This window comes from Canis lupus, chromosome 3, assembly GCF_003254725.2.
Source record: "Canis lupus dingo isolate Sandy chromosome 3, ASM325472v2, whole genome shotgun sequence".
Lineage (NCBI taxonomy): Eukaryota > Metazoa > Chordata > Mammalia > Carnivora > Canidae > Canis > Canis lupus.
In genome coordinates, this window is record NC_064245.1 from 2,152,505 (window position 1) to 2,173,020 (window position 20,516).

At 48.7% G+C, this 20,516-nt stretch overlaps 1 long non-coding RNA gene across 1 annotated transcript; it reads right to left on the reverse strand.

The window, feature by feature from the left end:
• Positions 1 to 13,622: 13,622 nt before the first annotated feature.
• On the reverse strand, positions 13,623 to 19,192 carry LOC112654030 (uncharacterized). Its single transcript, XR_003132658.3, has 3 exons — positions 17,601 to 19,192; positions 17,095 to 17,291; positions 13,623 to 13,759 (listed from the first exon to the last, which is right to left on the reverse strand). It is a non-coding gene; the product is annotated as an uncharacterized LOC112654030 (long non-coding RNA).
• Positions 19,193 to 20,516: the final 1,324 nt, after the last annotated feature.

A 20,516-nucleotide genomic window follows, 5' to 3' on the forward strand; every position in this document is an offset into this window, starting at 1 on the left:
GGGGAAGCCCTGGCCCGACACACGTCCCCCACCTGCTCCGGGCGGGCGGCCGCCTGTCCCCGGGTCGCACGGAGGTGCCGCAGCTCACCTGGCGAGGCCCACAGGGAACCAGGGGATCAGTGACGGCGTGGTCGCTGCACTGAATGGATCCCAAGTTCCAAATGTCTTGCTAAGGTCGCTGGACCCCCAAAGGCCTAGCAAGAGTCGGTGTGCGGCCCTCAGCGGGCGGCCCGGACTCCAGCAGGCGCGGATGGGGCGCCGGGCGGGCGGGCAGGGCTCCGGGCCGCGGCGGGGACTCTTCTGAGGTCGGTGGCACAGGCCGTGAAGACCCTCTCCGGCCCGGGGGAGACAGGCACCCCACGGGGCACAGCAGGCCCTTCGAGGGATTCCTGACTCTAAGTCCTCCCATGTTGGTTTACTTCCCACTTTAGTCCACAAATCGTCTCTCTTTCACGCTCCTCTTCCTGCAAATGGTCGAGGAATTACAGGACCCAAAGTCACCACCCTTTGCACTAAGGTTTCCTTCAGTGTCAGTCACTTTTGAATCCAGTACATTGAGCTGCGGTCTTGCTATTTTTCTAAATTACCGTCTTCAACAAATGCTTCAATAAAACAGTCTTTTTATTATTCTGATGGAATTCAGCAAACAGTGTCTATGGGACTTTTGTTTTTTTGTGAAGTGCTGTGTTGCCAGGATACCCGGGGTGAAGATGTCAAAAGAAGACACATTGAAAGGACAAGCTATAGTGAATATCCCAGAATCGGCCCCTTGCATACTAATCACCCTGATGTACCCTCGGTTGTTTCTGTTTGCTATAGGAAAGATACTGGAGTCCACAGTTTCTAAATCATAAACCATCCAGAGAACAGAAAACATGTATTACTAAGGAGGGCAACACATCCCTAACGCCCTTCTTTTTCCTTTTTTCCCCTTTCTTTTAAAATGTGGCACTAAAAAAATAAAAAAATAAAAAAAATTTTAAAAATTAAAGAAAAAAATGTGGCACTAGGACCAGTAAAGACAAATTCTGCTGTTCAGTTAATGCAAGTAGGGAGATGAAAGAGAAACAGATTCCCTCACTGACAACTTCAGGAAGAATTTAAAATACAGTAAAAAGGAAAAAAAGAAAAGATGAGAAGAATTAAAGCCTTCTAACAATAGCAGAAAGACTCTGTGGTCACCTAATTACTGGAGAAGCATAGATTAAGCATTTTGTTCATAAGCATTTATTAAACACCTTCTGGGTACACAGTGTGATACTATAGCCTTAAGCTTGAACTAGATGTGTTTAAAGCCATATAGATGCACAGTCTTGTATCCAGATAAACAGAAAATAGAAGAGGCAATTCCACACGGTCAGAATAAAGAGGCTGTCGGAGAAGGACGAACATTATATGGTCTCATTCATTTGGGGAATATAAAAAATAGTGAAAGGGAATAAAGGGGAAAGGAGAAAAAATGAGTGGGAAGTACCAGAGAGGGAGACACAACATGGAAGACTCCTAACTCTGGGAAATGAACTAGGTGGTGGAAGGGGAGGTGGTGGGGGGTGGGGGTGACTGGGTGACAGGCACTGAGGGGGGCAATTGATGGGATGAGCACTGGTTGTTATGCTGTATGTTGGCAAATTGAACACCAATAAAAAATAAATGTATTTAAAAAAAAAAGAATAAAGAGGCTGGAGATTGCACTGCTAGCAACTCCCAAGGCTGTAGCAGACCACAGGCCTGAGAAGCAAAGAACAGGGTATGTGCATGTCTGTGAGGTGGGGGCCATTTAACTTTGCTCTGTTACAACACTAGCATCCTGATCACATGAATACATTGCACTATTAAATGTGCACTGGCCACACGAGGTGATGCATGAGGGATTTTGTTAATGTGGATACGATACATTAAAAAAAAAAAAAATACTTGAAGAAAAGTAGTTCAAGAAAAATTCCAGGTGAAACCAATAAGCTTGTTGGCCCTGTTGGAGGAGGCTGACCAGAGGCAAAGTTCTAGAAGCTGCTCCATGAGAATAATTATTGAATGTCCACAATAGCCAAACTGTGGGAGGAGCCTCGGTGTCCATCAACAGTTGAATGGATAAAGAAGATGTGGTCTCTGTAGACAATGGGATATTCCTCAGCCATTAGAAACGACAAATACCCACCATTGGCTTCGATGTGGATGGAACTGGAGGGTATGATGCTGAGTGAAGTAAGTCAGTCGGAGAAGGACAATCATCATATGGTCTCACTCATATGGGGAATATAAGAAATAGTGAAAGGGATTAAAGGGAAAAGGAGGGAAACTGAGTGGGGAAAATCAGAGAGGGAGACAGAACATGAGAGACTCCTAACTCTGAGAAACGAACAAGGGGTGGTGGAAGGGGAGGTGGGCGGGGGGTGGGGGTGACTGGGTGACGGGCACTGAGGGGGGCACTTGACGGGATGAGCACTGGGTATTAGACTATATGTTGGCAAACTGAATTTAAATTAAAAAAATTTTAAATCAAAATTAAAAATTAAAAGAAAGGAATAATCATTGAAGAAACTGAGGATGTTTACGCCAGGAGAAGAGAAGTTTACGGTGTTAGTGAAAATGCTGTTGAAGTTGTAGAAAGTGCCAACGTCAACTTTAAACACGTCCATCTTGACCAAAAAACGTCTGAGCTCAAAACTAGCACCGTCCTCTCCCTGGCCCACAGGGTAGACGTGTGAATGCTGGATTTTCCAAAGAAAGTCGGCGCACCGCCAAGTGGCAGCGCGAGGCCTGGGCCTGCCGGCACCCTTGCTCTCAGACGCGGCATCGTGATCCGAGGCCCGGGCCTGCCCTTGGTTCTGAGGGACTCTTCTCCCTCGGCCAGAGAGGGAGAAAGACGATCCAGAGGGCCAGTCTCTCTGCAGGGGCGAGGGTTCTGTCTCGCCAGGGACAAGTTCTGAGAGAGCCGAAGAGAGTCGGAAGTTGTCATCTGGGACCCGTGCGTTCACCTCAAGGAGACGCGAAGCAACCGCAGACCCCCAGGCCCCACGAAGTCCATTCCAAGGCTTCTGCCCGACTTGTACAATGCTCTTCCGCGGAAGCTAACAGAACACAAAAATCACTCCTTTTTAGAACTAAAGCATCTTTTCCACAATTTGTGCCGAAACATGCTGCAAATGCCAGAAGTGTAGCCCACCCGTGACTCCTTAAGCTGTTTCTAAAGGAAGAAATCTCTGCCCTTCCTCCCTTCCTGCTGCCAGCCTGGTGTCTAAAATAATTTGAATACAAAGATGAGCAAGCAAAGTTACCGTCAGGACTCCCAGAAAAACACGAGACCGTGAGAAACCATAAGAGCAATGGAATCAACTTCCAGTATTCTAGAATTATCAGTACTGAGTACAGAGGAAATCAGAATTTTTATACTGAAGTCTGGATTAACCTATATGCTAGCTTGACTAGCGTGTGCTACGCAGTGCTGTAAGGATTAATTACAACGATTATACTTTGCGCCTACTATACGTCATTAAAATGATTTTGAAAAGAATATTAAATTAGTTGTGAACTGATAACGGTGTTTTAATGTAGCTTCCCAGCTTTTCGATAAACGTAAAGAACTTTAAAAAGGTTCATACCTTGGTCCCTATAATTACTCTTTCTTAATTCTTACACTAAAGTAATAATCCCAAACGCCGACAAGGATTTGTACACAAACGTGTACTTCGTCAATTCGAAACAAACAAAATCCAATATTTGGAGAATAATTATGTGAATTTTGGAAAACCAATCCAGGGTAATTGCAACATGGTAACACTATAACATGGTGTGAGCCAAAAAATTTTTAAGAAAAGGAATGCAAAATGGTAGAAATATGACCAAATAAGATATGCCAAAACAGTGGCGGCCTGTGAATGGTACAAACGGAGACCTATTCCCCATAAAAAACTCGCACTACCTCGATGATGAGGATGACGTGTCGAAGGCTTTCACTTCTCAGGAGGTTATCTTCATTCTGGGTGAGGCAGTAAATGGGTCGTAGATACAGGAAAAAGTAGAATCTGGTTGCGTCCGGCCTGTGCATCGCGCAGACACGACACCTGTGCTGTCCTTGTCGTAATTCATGATTGAGCTGAAGCCGACTGCCTGGGAGGCGCCGTGAGGGTCACCTCTTCTCCTGCTCTGCCCAGCATGGCGATCTGGCTCATTCTGTGTGATCAGATTAATTTTTTTCCGTTATTGGAGACTCACGTCTCCCAGTACCCATAAGCCTTTGCACAGAAATGCCGTGTTTTCAGGGGAAGCGAGCTTGCTGCAAGAGAACATGAGAGAGGGGCCAGGACACAGAAAAGCATCCAAACCTCCAGACATAAAATACATTGAGAAACTTCCAGCACGCCTGGAGGAGCCGTGTGCAATCACCGCGGAGCCGAGTGGAAACGATCTCCACGCTGCGTTTAAAATCAACATTCTTGTGTCTTGCACGAGAATTACTTCTAATTCATCTCCTCTTTTCCCTATCGCCTGGCTTCTTTCACTCAAGTCTCTGCCCCATTTCCACCACAAGACTCATTTACACCACAACCAGGTATAATCCATCCCTGCCCTCACTCACCCCGGGTGAAAAACTGTCTTTAAACAGACATCGCCCCTCCTTATTGGGTTTCATGCACACGTCTGAGTGTTTTCATAAATATATTGAATTAACCCAGTTAATTCTCACGAAAACTACGAGGTGCTATTATTTCTATTCTCTGGATGATGAGACTAGGACTCAGATTTACATTGTCCTGTCGGCCACGGAAAATTCAGGGTTTCAAAGAAGCTGCTTAGCTCTAAACCTCATTGTTCAACTCTACCACAATGGGTGCCCATGGGATATTTGTTCTGGGTTCCCTAGAAATAGCAGACATCTGTCATTTACCATCTAAATTGGGACAATTTTAGAGGGAAAGGTTATTCATAATAATGCTGGAGCAATGGGCATAAATTTGGACTGGCCAAGGAAAACTGGGAATAGTTATCCTAAGTAAGGTGGGAAAAGTATGAAATATAGCCAAAGGCCTCCTACAGGCCACCCTACACACACCCATGCACATAAGAACTGTGTCACAACCTGACAAAGAAATAAAATGTTGTCAGCTGAGTGGAACTCACTTCACGGAGTCATTTTTGTGTCCCGGGAAACCATCCCTAAGAGAACACCAGCAGGGACAAGTTAACCAGTGCAGCGACTCAAAATGATTGTACTTGAGAGGAAGCCATGCTGTTGGGTTGTCATCAAAGACAGAAAACTTGAAATGGACTTTTAGTGATTTCCAAACGGGAGAGCAGGCTTCCACCAGTCATGCCGATTCCTGCTTCATAAAGCTATTTCTTGGTTAAGATTTAAGCGCTAATAAGTGTATCCTTCTGCACAAGTGGCATATACCAACCTGACATTTTTATTTGGTCCCTTCTCTCCATCACCTCTAGCTGAAAGCTCTGTGGGCAAACTGAAAACCACTGCTGGCTTTAGTGACTGGGGCCAAGGCTGGGGCCAACCCATGGCTGAGTTTCAAAGGAAAATTTGCATCTCTTCTCTTCTACCAGGAGATGACCCTCAGAGTGTCAGAAGACCTAGAATTAGCTAGAATATTACATCCAGGGAGGCCAACATCCACAAACATCAGCAACACAGTCCACCAAGAAGTCAATGGACATCTCAAGGAAACCCTGCCGTGGCCATTCCTCAAGAGGACACAGGATCCACCGGCCCCCACGGATGAGGGCCTCTGTGCTGAGCAAGCTTTGCCCTCCAGCAGAAGAGTCGAATGAGGTTTCAAGTTGAAACCTGTTCTGGATGGTCCTGCTTAGGAGGCAATAAACTACTTGCTGTTGGGCAGAAAAGGTTGAAGGCATGCCAAGGGACCACTTTAGAGATGACAAAGAGGAAGATGAGACATTCAAAATGCCTAAGAAAAGGTGAAGGCTCCAGGGAAGAGCATATTTCTTATCAGAGTTAAAAATGACCAAAAGAAACCCACAGAAAACTCTTCAAAATCCAACCAATCAACTGTGTTAAAGCTGGAATCTAGTTTTGTCAAAAAATTCCATCTCCTGGGCCTTAGGAAATCAGCTGGGTCGTATTTGAATCTACATGTATTGCAGCCCCTGGAGAGCAGCTGTGTGTAGTCCCCACCTTCAGAAGAGCCGGTCCGAAAGGGTTCACTGAGCACCAGTGGGTTCGTTCACGTGGCCACTCATCACACGTGTGACCGTTGCACCAGGAGAGGGAAAGTCACGTAGCAGCAAAGGCCTGGGGTCTGGACCAGAGTGTATGATTTCAAGCACTGCTTCCACTTCTTACATGTATGATCTTGCAGGGGCTACTTAAAGGCTCTAAGTTTCCATTTCTCCTCAAAATGGGAGAAGGGGGCAATAATGGGGCTCAACTCACAGGAGTGTTGGAGAATTGAGTCAACATACGTGAAATGGTAAAACAGTGCCTGGTACGTGGTATGTAGTATGTACGTGTTGATTATCATGAATAATAGAAACCCATTGATCACACTTCGCAATGGGAAAGACGGTTCGTGCTTGTTGTTTGAATCCCTCTCATTCTGGAAAGAGCATGGCACAGCCAACAAACATAAGTAAAATGCAGTAGGATGGCGTCACTTCCAAGTGGCAGCAAAAGAAGTGAAAGCAAGGGTGGAGCTGGATGGAATGCAGCTCGTATCTTCATCACTTGGATATTCTTTTCCGTCGTGAATTGACCTTTCAGAGGCGAGACAAGAGCAGGACGGAGCTACGGGGAAGGGGACCCGGCCTGCGTGACATGCCTGCTATCAGATGTCGCAGTCACTCTGAAATAATTTTCACGTTGATGTCTCATTGTTGCTCCTGGTTTCGTTGTCTTTCCTTCGCATCACTGATCCTCCCGGTCCTGCCAGCAATGGGCAGCAGAGAGGAGGAGGCCTACGGGAGAGGAGACGGGGACAGGCGGAGGCGGCAGCTTCCAACGAAGGCGGGCAGAGCAAAGGGAGGAAAGGGATCGGGGGAGGCCGAGGGGCTCAGAACACTCCCCGCCCAGCCCTCGATGGTGCCGCGTCTCGGCCAGCCCACGGGGACCTCCCAGCCCGCCCTCCGCTTCCAATTAGTGTTGCCCATTAACATTTTCATGAGGTGATGCATTTGTCTTCTGACCATGGTAATGATGTCAGTGTTCTTCGTAGTCTTGGGAGAATCGATTTGCCAAAAGTGCCTGCTCCGGGAAGCAATTAGGAGAGCACCGTCTTAGGAATTTTCCTGTGGTTTGAACTTCAAAGTTGTAGATCAACTTCGGTGTGGGCCATGTTTATGTGTCACATAAAGAAGTTATTGATATTCTAGAAACAGATGATTACAAATAACAGCTGATGCTTAGATACACGAACCTAGAGGGGACCTTTTAGAGACCAGGGAATCCTGCTTCCTTATCCTGCAGCCGCAATGAAGCGATTCTCCCCGGACCACGGTACCCTATTCTTAATAGAGCAAGAGCAGATTCACAAAAGTAAAAAAAGAAAAAAAAATGTCAAAAGAGATTAATACACAAGGCATGCTTCTCTTCTTGTTTCAGTTTTATCGGTGTGTGAATAGGTCTCTGAGCTCTGGGCTGTTGTCCCGAGGGCTGGGTGTGTCAGGACGTCCACTACAGCGGCCTTGGCCTGGCGGTGGGCCATCCGGGCCCTTTCCAGCTGTCCGGCTGCCCGGCTGCCCTCTGTCAGTGTGGCCACTGTTATTTCATGAGAATCAGCTTGATTGGAGACGAGTTGCCACCTCGTCGGAGGGGCCACATGACCAAGGTGATTATATTGCAAAGCATAATGTGGCTCGAAACGTAGCCAGTGGACTCTACTGGAGGCCAGAGGGGAACTCCAGGCTTACATACATGAGCTTTATGCCGCCTCTTTTGCTCACTTCTCAGGAAACACGGCGGCCAAAAGAGCGGCCTCTGGAAATAGACAGCCTCAGTTATTGGCTGCGTGATCTTAGGCCAACCTCTTGACGTCTGTTTCCTCCTGTGTGAAATGGAGACTCTGACAGTAATAACAATGACACAGGGTTATTGAGGGATGTGAATGAGATAAGCCAAGTAAAAGTGCAGGTGGGCATTAAATGAAGCAAAGAAGTGAGTCAAGGCCAGGAAGTAGACACTCATTTAGCATAGAAGGTGATACAAGGAGATGCCATGCAAGGAGGAGATTCAGCTTTGTAATGCAAGACATCTGATTGTGTTTTTGTAGTTATTCTACTGAGGACAGATATCTGAGGGTCATCCTCCCTCCCTTCTTTTATCCTCAGGATATGGTCTTTTTATAGGTATCCTTTCCTTCCCACCTATACCATTAAAAAAAAAAAAAAAAACTAAAACAAAAAACAAATAACTGGATGGACCCTTTCCTTCCCACCTACTCCATTAAAAAAAAAAAAAAAAAAACAACCCTAAAACAAAAAGCAAATAACTGGATGGACTGAACAAAAAGTGGCTAATCTCCCATGTTTCGAGGCTGGACAGAGGAAATGCAGAAACATAAAGGATTAAAACCTAAAACCTAAACAAAGGGGTTAAAACCACTGACAAACTGTAGGGTTTGCTCAAGGAAGGATGGGAGGAAATCTAAGGCTATGACATGCCCAAGAATCTAGAATGCCACTTGTAGGCACAGGGAATAGCTAAAGGAATACATTTTTGTTTCGTTGGCCAACTAGGGGACGAAGAAGTAGCGCATGTTGGTTTTCCCCATCCTCACCTCCAAATTCTAGCAAGTACTCGCATCTCTCCATTTACAAGTGGGACGGTAGAGAAACAGGTACAGCATTTGGCAATTTTAATAGTAATAACGGACTGGGGCAAAAATTATCACAGGATGATAAAACAGTTGGGTAAATGTTTGATGGGAAGTAGTATATTTATAGTTTCATTATGTTCAGTAGAAAGAAAAAAGTGGCAACTTTCCAGTGGATGCCCCCCAACTACACAATCCCAGTAACATCACCAATAACGAGTCAAACTGGCATCAGGTGCCTCCCGCTGTCACACATTAGGCTGGATGCAATATGACTTATGTAGTATTCCCGCCAAAAAGTCAGGGAAACAAATCACGGGGCGTTTTACAAAATAATGTCCAGGTACTCTTTCAGAATGTCAAGGCCATGAGAGACAACTAAAGTCTGAGGAGCTATTCCAGACTAAAAAGGCCCGATGAGTGCAATGAGTGATCTTAGATTTGATCATGGATCAAGAAAACATGATATAAGAGATGGGACTGAAGGGCGCCTGGGTGGCTCAGTGGGTTAAACATCCAACTGGTGATTTTGGCTCAGGTTGTGATCTCACTGGTCATGAGATCAAGCCCCGTGTATGGCTCCGCACTCGGGGGGGGGGGGGGCTCCTTGAGGATTCTCTTCCTCTCCCTCTCCCTCTCCCTCTCCCCCCCACTGGAACTTTCTCTCTAAAATAATTTTTTAAAAAAAAGAGATGCAATTGGGATGAGATCTAAATATGAGCTGTATATTAGGAGAGAGTGTATCAATGTTAAGTTTCCTGAATCTTAGGATCATTATATGATGAATACGTAAAAGAATATTCTTGTTTTTAAGAGATACACACAGAAGTATTCAGGGGTCAATATCATGGCATCTCAAGTCCTCTAGCAAGAAGGAAGAGGAGGGGAAAGAGGGGATGGGGAGATGGAGAATTGTGGTGGGAAGTTCTGCAGAAAGAGAGAAATGAAACAATTACTGCAAGACGTCAACACGTGTGAATCTAGGTGAAAGGTATACAAAGTTCATCACATCACACTTGCATTTTTCTGTTAAGTTGGAAAATTTTCCCAAATAAAACATTTGCATAAAACATTACATAAACAGAGAACAAGAGAGCAAGACAACAAGGTGATTGATGGCAAGACGGATTTGTTGAAGGCACCATCCCCTTCCGTGAAAGGCCACTGGGTGGGGTCACATTTCACCTGGGGGTGCTCGGCGAGGCCCCCGAATTGCTGCCGTCTCCAAGGGTGTGACCACCAATCCCTGTGGGAAATATCAGAAAGGGAGACAGAACATGAAGACTCCTAACTCTGGGAAATGAACTAGGGGTGGTGGAAGGGGAGGAGGGCGGGGGGTGGGGGTGACTGGGTGACGGGCACTGAGGGGGGCACTTGACGGGATGAGCACTGGGGGTTATTCTCTATGTTGGCAAATTGAACACCAAAAAAAGTAAATTTATTATTAAAAAATAAATAAAAATAAAAATGGAAAAAAATTATTATTAAAAAAAGAATAAGTATATACATTTAAAAATTCAAAAAAAATAAAAGAAATAAAAGAAAACTAAACACAGGCTACTGCTGCTTGTGTGGCCTTAATTTTCTTGAATTTATTATTATTATTTTTTTTTTTTAGTAGAACTCTTATGCTGTCTACCGGTCAGGAAAAATCATTGAAAAAAAAAGGTTTGGGAAGGCAGCAAGTCATTTTCAAAAAAAATCTACGTATGTGGCTTAAATTTTTTCTTTTCCCTTGAAACTTCCCGTGTACTTTCCTCTGCCGAGTGGAGTTACACACTGTGTTTCTTGCATCTCGCGCACTCACGCCACCGTGCATCGCCAATCACCTCCAGACTGAGTTTCTTTAAAGCTAAAAGCGTCTTCCTCCTAGATGTTCACTTCGTTTCGGTCATTTACGGGTTTCTTGCCCGCTGATTTCACATCGACTTTTAAAGCATTTGACTTTATGGAGTTCCTCCAAAGCACACAACTTATTTTCATAAAGAAGACTCTCTTTCCTTAAAGGTATCATCCGTTCATGTCATATTTAATTAAATTCTCAGCTCAGCCAAGGAGCAGAGGCCCACGGCCACGAGGCCGAGCAGCCAACTGACCCCCTGGATTCGGGGGTCACGAGCCTCAGTCACCATGTGTCAGGGAAGGAGTGGAAGACCACCGGTCAATCCCATGGGGAGTTGGGGGGTCAGCGGAGCGGAAGTCCTTACCAGATCTTCGATATTTACTTGTTTTCAACAAGCAAAAAATGTGCAATCCTCCAGAGTAGAAGCACCTCTTCCGATGATGAATACTGCTTCTCTCCCAGGTTTCCCGCCTCTTCCAGAGACTCTGAAATAAGCTGTGGGGATTCCGTTGTCGGAAAGCAGCCGAGCGCCCACGCTGTGCCAGGGGCTGCTCGGTGTCCGGGGTCCAGGTTTCCCTTCCCGAGCTGCCACCCGAGGGGGGCTCGTCCTGGGGGTGCTGCGTCCCCCTTCTTTACTCCGGTGGAGGCTGCAAAAAAATGTCTCGGCAAGTGAGGAATTAATTCCAGGCTGTCTTTTTTCTCTTCCGAGGGGCTGGAAGGATAAAAACGTGGGAGTTTTCTACCCTGTGTCGAGTCAAATGATGTTATCATCTGCCACGTGTGGGACACGTTGTTTATGGTACAGTCGATTGATCAGGACGCCCGAGAGCCGTGATGGATGGGCCGCGGCTGCAGCAGCGCCGAGGAACAAGGAAAAATGGCCCTAATTAACATAGGGAGGCCCGCTGATGCGATTTTGTGTCTTCCTTTATTTAAACAATTTTCTAAATTTGAGATGATTCCTTTAATTAATCAGAGTGAAGGCTTTTTAGTTTCCAGTATTTCTCTCTGCCTTCAAGTGACTTTAGAAAGACTGCTGCGGCCCGAGTGGGAGGGAACGCTGCCTTGGAGCCCGAGGCGACCACCGGGAGGGCGAAAATCTGGGTCAGGGACCAGGCCCCGGCTCCAGCGTGACCTCCCCACGCCCCCAGCGGTGCGGCCTGTCGGCCTGCGGGGACCCCCCCGGCTCCCCTCGGGGACCCCTCCTCGGAGCACACAGGACCTCCAGGCCCCATGTCCCCCGCTCTGAAACGCTCAAACCCGCTGTCCTGTCCTCTGGGCAACTCACCGCACCTGCTCCCCCCGTGGACACTCGCCGCACCCGCTCCACACGTGGACACGTAAAGGCACATCCTGTGAACACTCTGGCAACGACACGTTCAAATTCTTACTTTATCAACAAGAAAACCAGGCCGAGGAGACATTGAATAAACAGCACAGACAGTGTCACTGGTACAACTGGAGCAAAACCCAGTCTCCTCTGTCCCCACGGAGGACCCCTCCCACGCCACCACAACCACGCTCTCTGATTTTTACCGCCTTAGTGCGGATCCCAACACACTCTGCATAACTGCCCTGATGCTCCCTCCCTCAGAAGCCCCGGGACTCGGGCCCCTGGAGCACGTCCCCCCCCTCGGGAGCACCAGGCCCTATGACTCGGGCCCCTGCAGCACGTCCCCCCCCAGCACCAGGCCCTGGGACTCGGGCCCCTGGAGCACGTCCCCACCCCCAGCACCAGGCCCCGGGCCCCTGGAGCGCCCCCCCCCCCCGGAGCACCAGGCTCCTCAAGGGCCAGGTCCCCAGATCCGCTTCCTTCGCCTCCTCTGCAAGCACCTAGTGAGGAGACACTGACTCAGGGCCGGTGGGTTCGATGAGCTAAACCTCACATCAGAGGGTCGGGGGCTTCCTCCCAAGAATCGCAGGTCCCCCAGTAACTGCAGAGGGCACACGTCTTCTGATGGCACTTCCAGGCCCCCCTGTGCGTTTGATTAACTTCTGTATTTTCCAGCCGTTGTGCTGCCCAAGCATCCGTTCTGTTTCCCCAGGTGGGACATAGAGCTGTAGGTAACAGGCAGTTAATAAGCTTAACAGGTAGGGACAGAGGCTCATTAATGGTTGCTCGGTGATTTGTGGCCAGTCCCCCCAGCACCTAAATCTTGAAATAAATATATTCAGAGACTCCGTTATCCCAGAAGAGGACATGGATCATTTTTCTTTCATTAACAATGGAGCCGCTACAGCAACATTTTTATTTATATGCACATTTCCAAGCCTAAAAGCTTGTCCCTTTAAACCTGCTTGCACTAAATTTTGATCAGCCCTTGATGAAAGAAGACTTATGGATCGGAGACAACCTGGTAACCATCTGTGCCCGATGCATATTAAAGGAAATGTAAATTCACAAAAGGCTCCCCGGCATATATCAGTTTATCCACCCGGGGAAGACAGAGGATGATTACATAATCTGGGCCCAAATCCCCAGATTCAGAAGGGCCATGTTAATGAGGAACTTTGCTCGTGTGCAAAGCAGCAAGGTGCCTTCAGAAAAAGAAATTTCTAGACAAAACGGGGATCCAACCTTCCCCTATCTGGTTATCTATCTGATGCGGTAGGTGCTTGGGAGGTTTGCATCCAACCCTAAGACCACACGTGCACACACACACACACACACACACGTGCACACACATGCACACGCACCTCTGAGCCCTAATGAATGAAGGTCCAGGCAGGCACAGTAATCTTTTATGACCATCCCCCCCAGTACCACCGCCCTGGGCCTCCCACCCTATCTCCTGCCTGGAGGGTCCCTGCCCCGGAGGGTCCCTGCCTGGAGGGTCCCTGCCCCAGAGGGTGCCGGCCCGAGATGCTCCACGCACTGTATGACCCGAACCAGGGTGGTCATCACATCCTCTGTCCCGACCCTTTTCCCTGCACTGACTTAATCTAAACGAATCAGGTTTCTCTCTGCAACTTTGGAACTGGCTCCCAGGGGACCGGCTCACCCGCTCACCCGAACGAGGGTCCTGCAGAACCGGGAACCCACTTCCGCCATGTGCTGAAGACACAGCAAAGGTGGGTGTGGCGGGGGACAAATCTAAGGCGGAGACGCAACGGCGGCCAGAAAGCCAGAGCCTGGCAAGACCTGCAGTGAAACAAGGAGAGAAGGAGGTTGTGCCCTTGCTGAGCATCCTCGGGTGGGGGGCCCGAGCCCCGCCAGTGCCCTCCCACCCCCCGCCTGCAGCCACCTCCTGCCCGGGCGGGGGCCTCCGCGCGCTCCGAGGGGCCGGGCCGCGAGCTGCCCGTGGTGGCCTCACCAGGCCTGGCCTATTCCCGAGCCAAATGCTCTTGCCTCGGCCGCTGGCGTCTCCCGGGCGCTCGGGGACCGGCAGCACGTGGAGCTGGGGCCCCAGGCTGAAGGGGACGCCAGGAGCCCGCGGGTGACAGCGGCCGGGTGGCCGCAGCAGGGAGCCCAAGGCACCCAGAGGGATGGTGGCTGGGAAGCTCTCTTGCTCCCCGCCCCCTGCCGGCCTGTTCTGCCGTCCAGAACCATCTTTTACACTCTCCGAGTCTTATTAAAAGCTCCATCCGCACCCGGCCACAGCGTCGTCCTCCCTTAGCCCTAACACGCATTCCGGGCCGTGACCACAAACTGGAACCTCCGAGGGGAGCCACAGAGGGGCCCTTCACTGAATTCCCTGGAGCCACCCAGGGGCCCCCCGGCGTCGCAGGCTCCTCCAGCCCAGACTCTTCAGCAGACCCTTGGGTTCCACGAGGGACGTAGAGAAAGAGAAGTGCAGCAGGGATGGTGCACGTGTCCGGGCACGGCTTCTCACTCCCGTAGCACGCGGCCGCGTCAGGAGGACACAGCACCCTGTCATTCCCGAAGGTCAGAGAGAGGTGACGCTGCTCGGCCGGCGGAGGCCCGGCCCGCCTGGTCCCCGCAGATGTCCCCGCAGATGTCCCCGCAGATGTCCCCGCTAATTCGGTGTAATCCTCCCCTCGGTGAGGGAGGCGGTGATGCGAACAGGGGTGCCTTCCAAGCCGTAATTGCAGCGTCTTTCTTTTGTCCCAACCGTGGAGCGGCTCGGGGTCGCCCGCCTTGGCAGCCAAAGGCCTCATCTGGCCCCTTCGAATGGCAAGAGCCGGTAGCCGGACCAGGAGCCCCCCGCAGCCGCAGGGAGGGACCGCAGGTGGCCAGTAACCCCGGGGAGGAGCAGGCCCCGCCTGTTCGCTTCACCTTGGGTGTCCTTGCAGCACTAGGCCGGCTGAGAGAGCTGGGGAGGGTGGACGTGCAGCTTTGAAATGAAACTCAGGAAAGCTACCCTCACACGTAACAAGGCCTAAACAACAAAGACAGCCCCCCCACCTCGCGCTCCAGGGCCCCCGGCCGTGGCCCTTCCTTCCATACGGCCCAGCAAGCAAGGGGCAGGGACCCTCGTGGGCCCTGGACGCCCTGATCACTCTCAGCGGCCGATGGGGAAGACAAAGAGGAAATCCATTCAGAGTCAGATTCCAGCAGAGTTCAAATAAGAGGACTTAGGTCTTCTTTTAAAGGAAACGTAGAAGGATCTCGGACCTCAGTCACTGGCTAATTTCTCTGCACCCAATGCATCACGGACAATAATAAATGTTTAGGTTCAAGTGGTTCTAGATTGGGGTATGAAGTGGGGAAATATTACGTCTTGTGTTTCACGCTGAAGAGGAGAAACCAGTTTCCGGGGCAGCATTATTGGGGAAGAGGAACGTAGGCATTAAAAAAGAGAGAGAGAGAGACAGAAAAAAATAGAAATGAACACATCTGAAACTGCCTCTAAGGCTTCAATAATAATAATAATAATAATAATAATAATAATAATAATTGCACGTACGTTGGACAGAGCTTTGAGCTCTGGGCGCCCTGGGCCTTGGTCCTCCAGAGCCGCCTGCGCCCGCCTGGGCTGCCCCTCGCGCACCAGCCCGGGCTGCACGGCTGTCGAGAGGATTGCCCGGTGGCAGGCTTCTGTGAGATTAAACTCAGTCATTATCTCAGAAGCCAGTTATCTCATGTTGACAAAATCCCTTGGAGTTCACTGCCGAAAACCTTAATTTCCACATTCAGACGAGATCTGGACGGGAGCAGCCATCAGTTCAACACTGCGCAGTGCCCGGGCCCCCGCCGCTGCCCCCACTCCCCAGCCCGGGGCCTGCCTCCTCCGGAATTGTCCTCTGAGGCTGTAGGTCAAGCTGGGGAAGAACGGGCGACGCATCCGCCACCACCCGTGGGCCCGACTGCTGCCTTCGCCAAGAGCCGCGAGCGCCTCCGTTACAGGCCCGCCTTCCTGGGTGGCCTCGGCCCCCGAGGACAGGCCCCGCGCCATCGGACGGAGACCCCACAGGCCTGACCCCAGATCGGGCTCCATCACATGAGACGTGTCAAACCCGCAAGGCAACGACCATGGCACGCTTGGTTTCCTCATCTGTACAACACGGGGAACGACCAGGACAGTGACCCAACGACTACAAAACGCTGAGTGCAATGGACGACTGCTGCCACTTCCCAGGATTCAGCATTTTCTACAGTTAATGAGTTATTTATTCAATCAGCAGATATCTGTTGAGCACCTCCCGAGCCACGGGGGAAGACGGCAGGAATAGAGAAATAAAAATATGCACGCTCCGCTCTCGAGGAGCTTGCGGCTTGAGGGTGGGACATAGTCCTCAGCAAGCCTACGGGGCGGTGCACACAGCATGTTGAAGAAGGAGCATCCAAATTTGGCTGGATGCATCAAAGAGGGCCCAGATCTGAGGGGTAAGTGTGCGGTAGGGACGCAAAGGCCAGGAGGCAGCTCCCTTCCACGGACATAGCTTGTGCTGGGTCTCAGGACAGGGAGCGTACGGCTCACCCAGGTAATCCTAGACTGGTCTTGCCACACCTGGTGAGGAGAGATGAAATAAAGGGGAAGGAGGCTCCTTGAGGGGAGAGATGATTGTAGTGGTTTTGTACATTGACAACAAGGCCCAGCTCTTACTTCTTGGTACCCAGAGTGAAGACCTGCTGTGATGGCTTAATTTCACTTGTCAACTTGACTGAGCCCCAAGATGCCCGGGGACCCGGTTAAATATTATTTCTGGATGCATCTGCGAAGCTGCTTCCAGAATAGATTAGCTTCTTTTTTTTTATAATTATTATTTTTTTAATAATAAATTTATTTTTTATTGGTGTTCAATTTGCCAACATATAGAATAACACCCAGTGCCCCCCTCAGTGCCCACCAACCAGTCACCCCCACCCCCGCCCTCTAGATTAGCTTCTTAACTGGTAGACTGAGTAAAGCATGTTGCCCTCCCCACAGAGGGAGGGCGGCAACCCACCCACTGAAGACCCAAAGAGAACAAAAAGCAGAAGGAAATTGAATTTCTGTCTCTACCTGACTGCTGAGCTGAGACGACAGTCTTCTCAGACTGGGACTTAGACCCTCAGGTGTTCCCAGTGCTCACCTTTGGACTTAGCGTGGAGTTTACACCATTGGCTTTCCTGGGTTTCCAGCTTGCAGACAGCAGATCGTGGGATTTGTTAGCCTCCATAATTATGGGAAACCAATTCTTTTTTAGGAATCATGTGTGTGTCTATATCTGTATCTTCTGTTTGTCTGGAGAACCATATTTGCATGTAGCAGATGCTCAGTAAATGTTACCTGAAAGACATATTAATGAGTGGAGCATTCTAGGATTATTGTCTTATTTTCAAGAATCAGGTCAAACTTTGAAGGAGAAAGGAGTAATAAAGAGGAAATGGAAGTTCCCACATACATCTGGCCAAAGCCTCTGTATTTTCCACTGGGAAAACCCCAAGACCCTTCTGACCATCTCACGCATGTTAGGTCACAGGACACCCCTGAACACACCTTCTAGCTCTGTGACTAGCACAGAATCAGTTTATACTCGGGTGACATTGGCTCTTGTTGAGCATCAACATTTTCACCCCCAAAGCAGGGAGCACTTACCATAGAGTTTGGGTATGAATCTCTGTCTCTTGTAGAACCACCCAGTGCTTTTCAAAACAAAGAATCTAAACATATGGTTCAGGGATTCAGAAGAGCTGGAGCCAGTCCTCAAGTCTGTAAGCACATCTGATGTGGGAGCAAAAAAAGGGTTGGGCTGGTGGGTGGGGGATGGAGGAGGACATCTGTGAAGAAAGAAGGCGTCTGGCAGGTTCCTCTAGGGAAAGGGAACTAGAATGGACCAGGCACTTGCCTGATCCTCCAATCACTGCATTCCTTTAATCACCGTTTTGCTTTCCCCTCACCCTGCACGTCCTTAGGGGGAGAACCATTATCTAAACGTATGTTCTATACTTTGCTTTGGGTTGACACTCAAATAAATATTGAACAATAATGAAAATCGGGCCCCTAGAAGCAGCAGGTAGTTGGCCAATCAAGAGGAAATAAACATCCGGCAGGGCAGAGGCCTGGCGAGGTTAGTCCGTGGCTGTTCAAGACCGCACGGTGAAGGGGGGGCACCAGAAGGCAGGAGCTTTATGTTCTCCACGCTCATCGTTGTTGGTCGAGGCACTAGAAGGACCTTGAGGATCTAGGTCAAGGGGCAGGTGACATGCCTGCTTGTCATAGCTCAGGGAAGCGTAACCCGTTCATGAACGAGGGGAGAAGAGCAAAAATGCCTTGCTCAGTGGAGTGTCCCAGGACGGGTTTGTCAAGAGCCCCTTCCCAGGGAAAGCGCAATCCAGAGGCTATTGCCGTTGATTCTATTTTGTGTTTTTGCCAAGCTCTCCCATGAAGAGGGTTCCCAACTGGAGTTAACCTCCAAGGAGAAAAGTAGCAGCACTCATAATAGATTCTTTTGTGACTCCATGTGTAATTTCGTCCTTCCTCTGACCTTGGGCCTGAGTTAGGAGAGAGCTCCAGACAGAAGAAATGCATTTTGAAAGCTGGAGAGTCCTTTGTTGCTCACTTGAAAGCGTCAAGTCTGGGTCTCTCGGGCCGCACAGATGTCCCTGCCTGTGCTCCCTTAGAACAACCCGGCGGCTTCTCTCTGTGAAATGACCACTTCTGTCACTCGGTGAGACTCTCTTTTCCTCCAAAAGGTCTCGCTGGCGATGTTAGCATGCATGTGAACTCTTATGCTCATGTGCTGGTCAAGACCACGCTTGTTAATTAGATTCCACGGTGACTTGGATGAGTGGTCAAAACCACTTTGCATTTGTCTCATTAACAGCCTCACACGTCGAGTCAGGCTTCCTGTGAGTCTCAGCTGCCTGGGGAGGCTGACATGGGAAGAAGCAGAAAGAGCCCACCACCCTTGGCCAAAGACATCTGTGCTACCCAGGAACTATGGGGCCTGAAATCTTGCCATTTTCAATTTGTTTTTTGCAGAGTTAGCATAACCTTTCCAAGGATTTTTATATTTTGTATTCAGCAAATATATATAGGAAGCATCTTTCTTGCATCGGCACTGGGGGAGATCAAGCAATACAACAGCCTGTGCCACACTCTACATGAAAGATGGATACATATCAATTACCGTAATCTAGGATAAAAAGTATGACTATCTTAAGAAAGTTTAAGATAAGATGCTATGGGAATCCAGAAGAGGAAGTTATTGATCACTTTGGACTCGGAGGCTCTTTGGGCATTGGAGCTGGGCCGTAAAGTGTAGGTATGATCCGGACCGAACTGGAAGGCATTCTAGAAGCACTGAAATTTGCAAGCTTTTTTCCTATTTTTTTAACAGTAAATATTTAAAAATAAATAAGTGATTTAAAAGTAAATAAGTAATAAATAGATAAATTTTCTCTGTGGCAAGAGCGGTCTGAGCGCAACCACTGTTTCACCAGGTACTACTCCAAGCCCTTCAAATAAAAGGGCACCGAGTCAATGGGAAAATACGAGCTGGACTAGTGAACCTTCTAGATTCACGTTTTTCCTTGTACTCGGCAAAACTTTGATATAAGTGATAGAAATGGATTTGTTTCAGGGTTTATGACCAATGGAGATACATTCAGACTTGATTCCAAAGTAGCAGGGAGCCCAAAACCCTGCCTATGGCTGAGTGTGGGGCTTAGGGAGGGACCATCCTCAGCCTTGGAGGATATGTGGGGAAAGTAGAGGAGCTTTGGCCACCAGTCCAGCCCTCTAGGACTGTCAGCCCAAAGAGAGCAGGTAGATGTCACGGAGAATCTGGGACATGAGGTCAAATCTGGCAGTTTCTTGAGACACTGGGGCTGGCCACATAGCTTTTTTTTCTTTAATCTTTTTAAATTTTCTGGTTATAGTAAAACATATATAACATGATATTTATCATTTTAGTTATTTTTAAGTGTATAATAGCGCTAAGCTTGGGGTCCCTGGGTGGCTTAGTCGGTTAAGCTTCTGCCCTCAGCTCAGGTCATGATCCCGGGGTCCTGGGATGGAGCCCCACAGCGGGCTCCCTGCTCTCCTCCCCTCTGGTTCTCTCTGTTGCTATCTCTGTCTCTCTGTCCCAAATAAATAAATAAAATCTTTTAGAAAAAATAGTGCTAATCTCATTCACACTGTCATACGACTAGTTTTCCAGGACTCTATTCATTTTGCAAAACCAAAACTTTATACACATTAAACAACTCTCCATTGGATAAATATTGTATAATATTTGTCTGCTTTGTGGCTGGTTTATTTCACTTAGGACAATGTCCTCAAGTTTCATCTGTGCTGTAGCATCTGTTAGAATCTCCCTACTTTTCAAGATTGAGTACTATTCCATTGTATGTATATACCACATTCTGTTTATCCCTCCATTTACCGATGGACACTTGGGCTGTTTCTACTTTTTGGCTATTGTGAATGTTGCTGCAATGAATGTGGGTGCACAGATCGTTTTTCCAGATCCTGCTTGCAACTGTTTTGGATATATATCCAGAAGTGGAA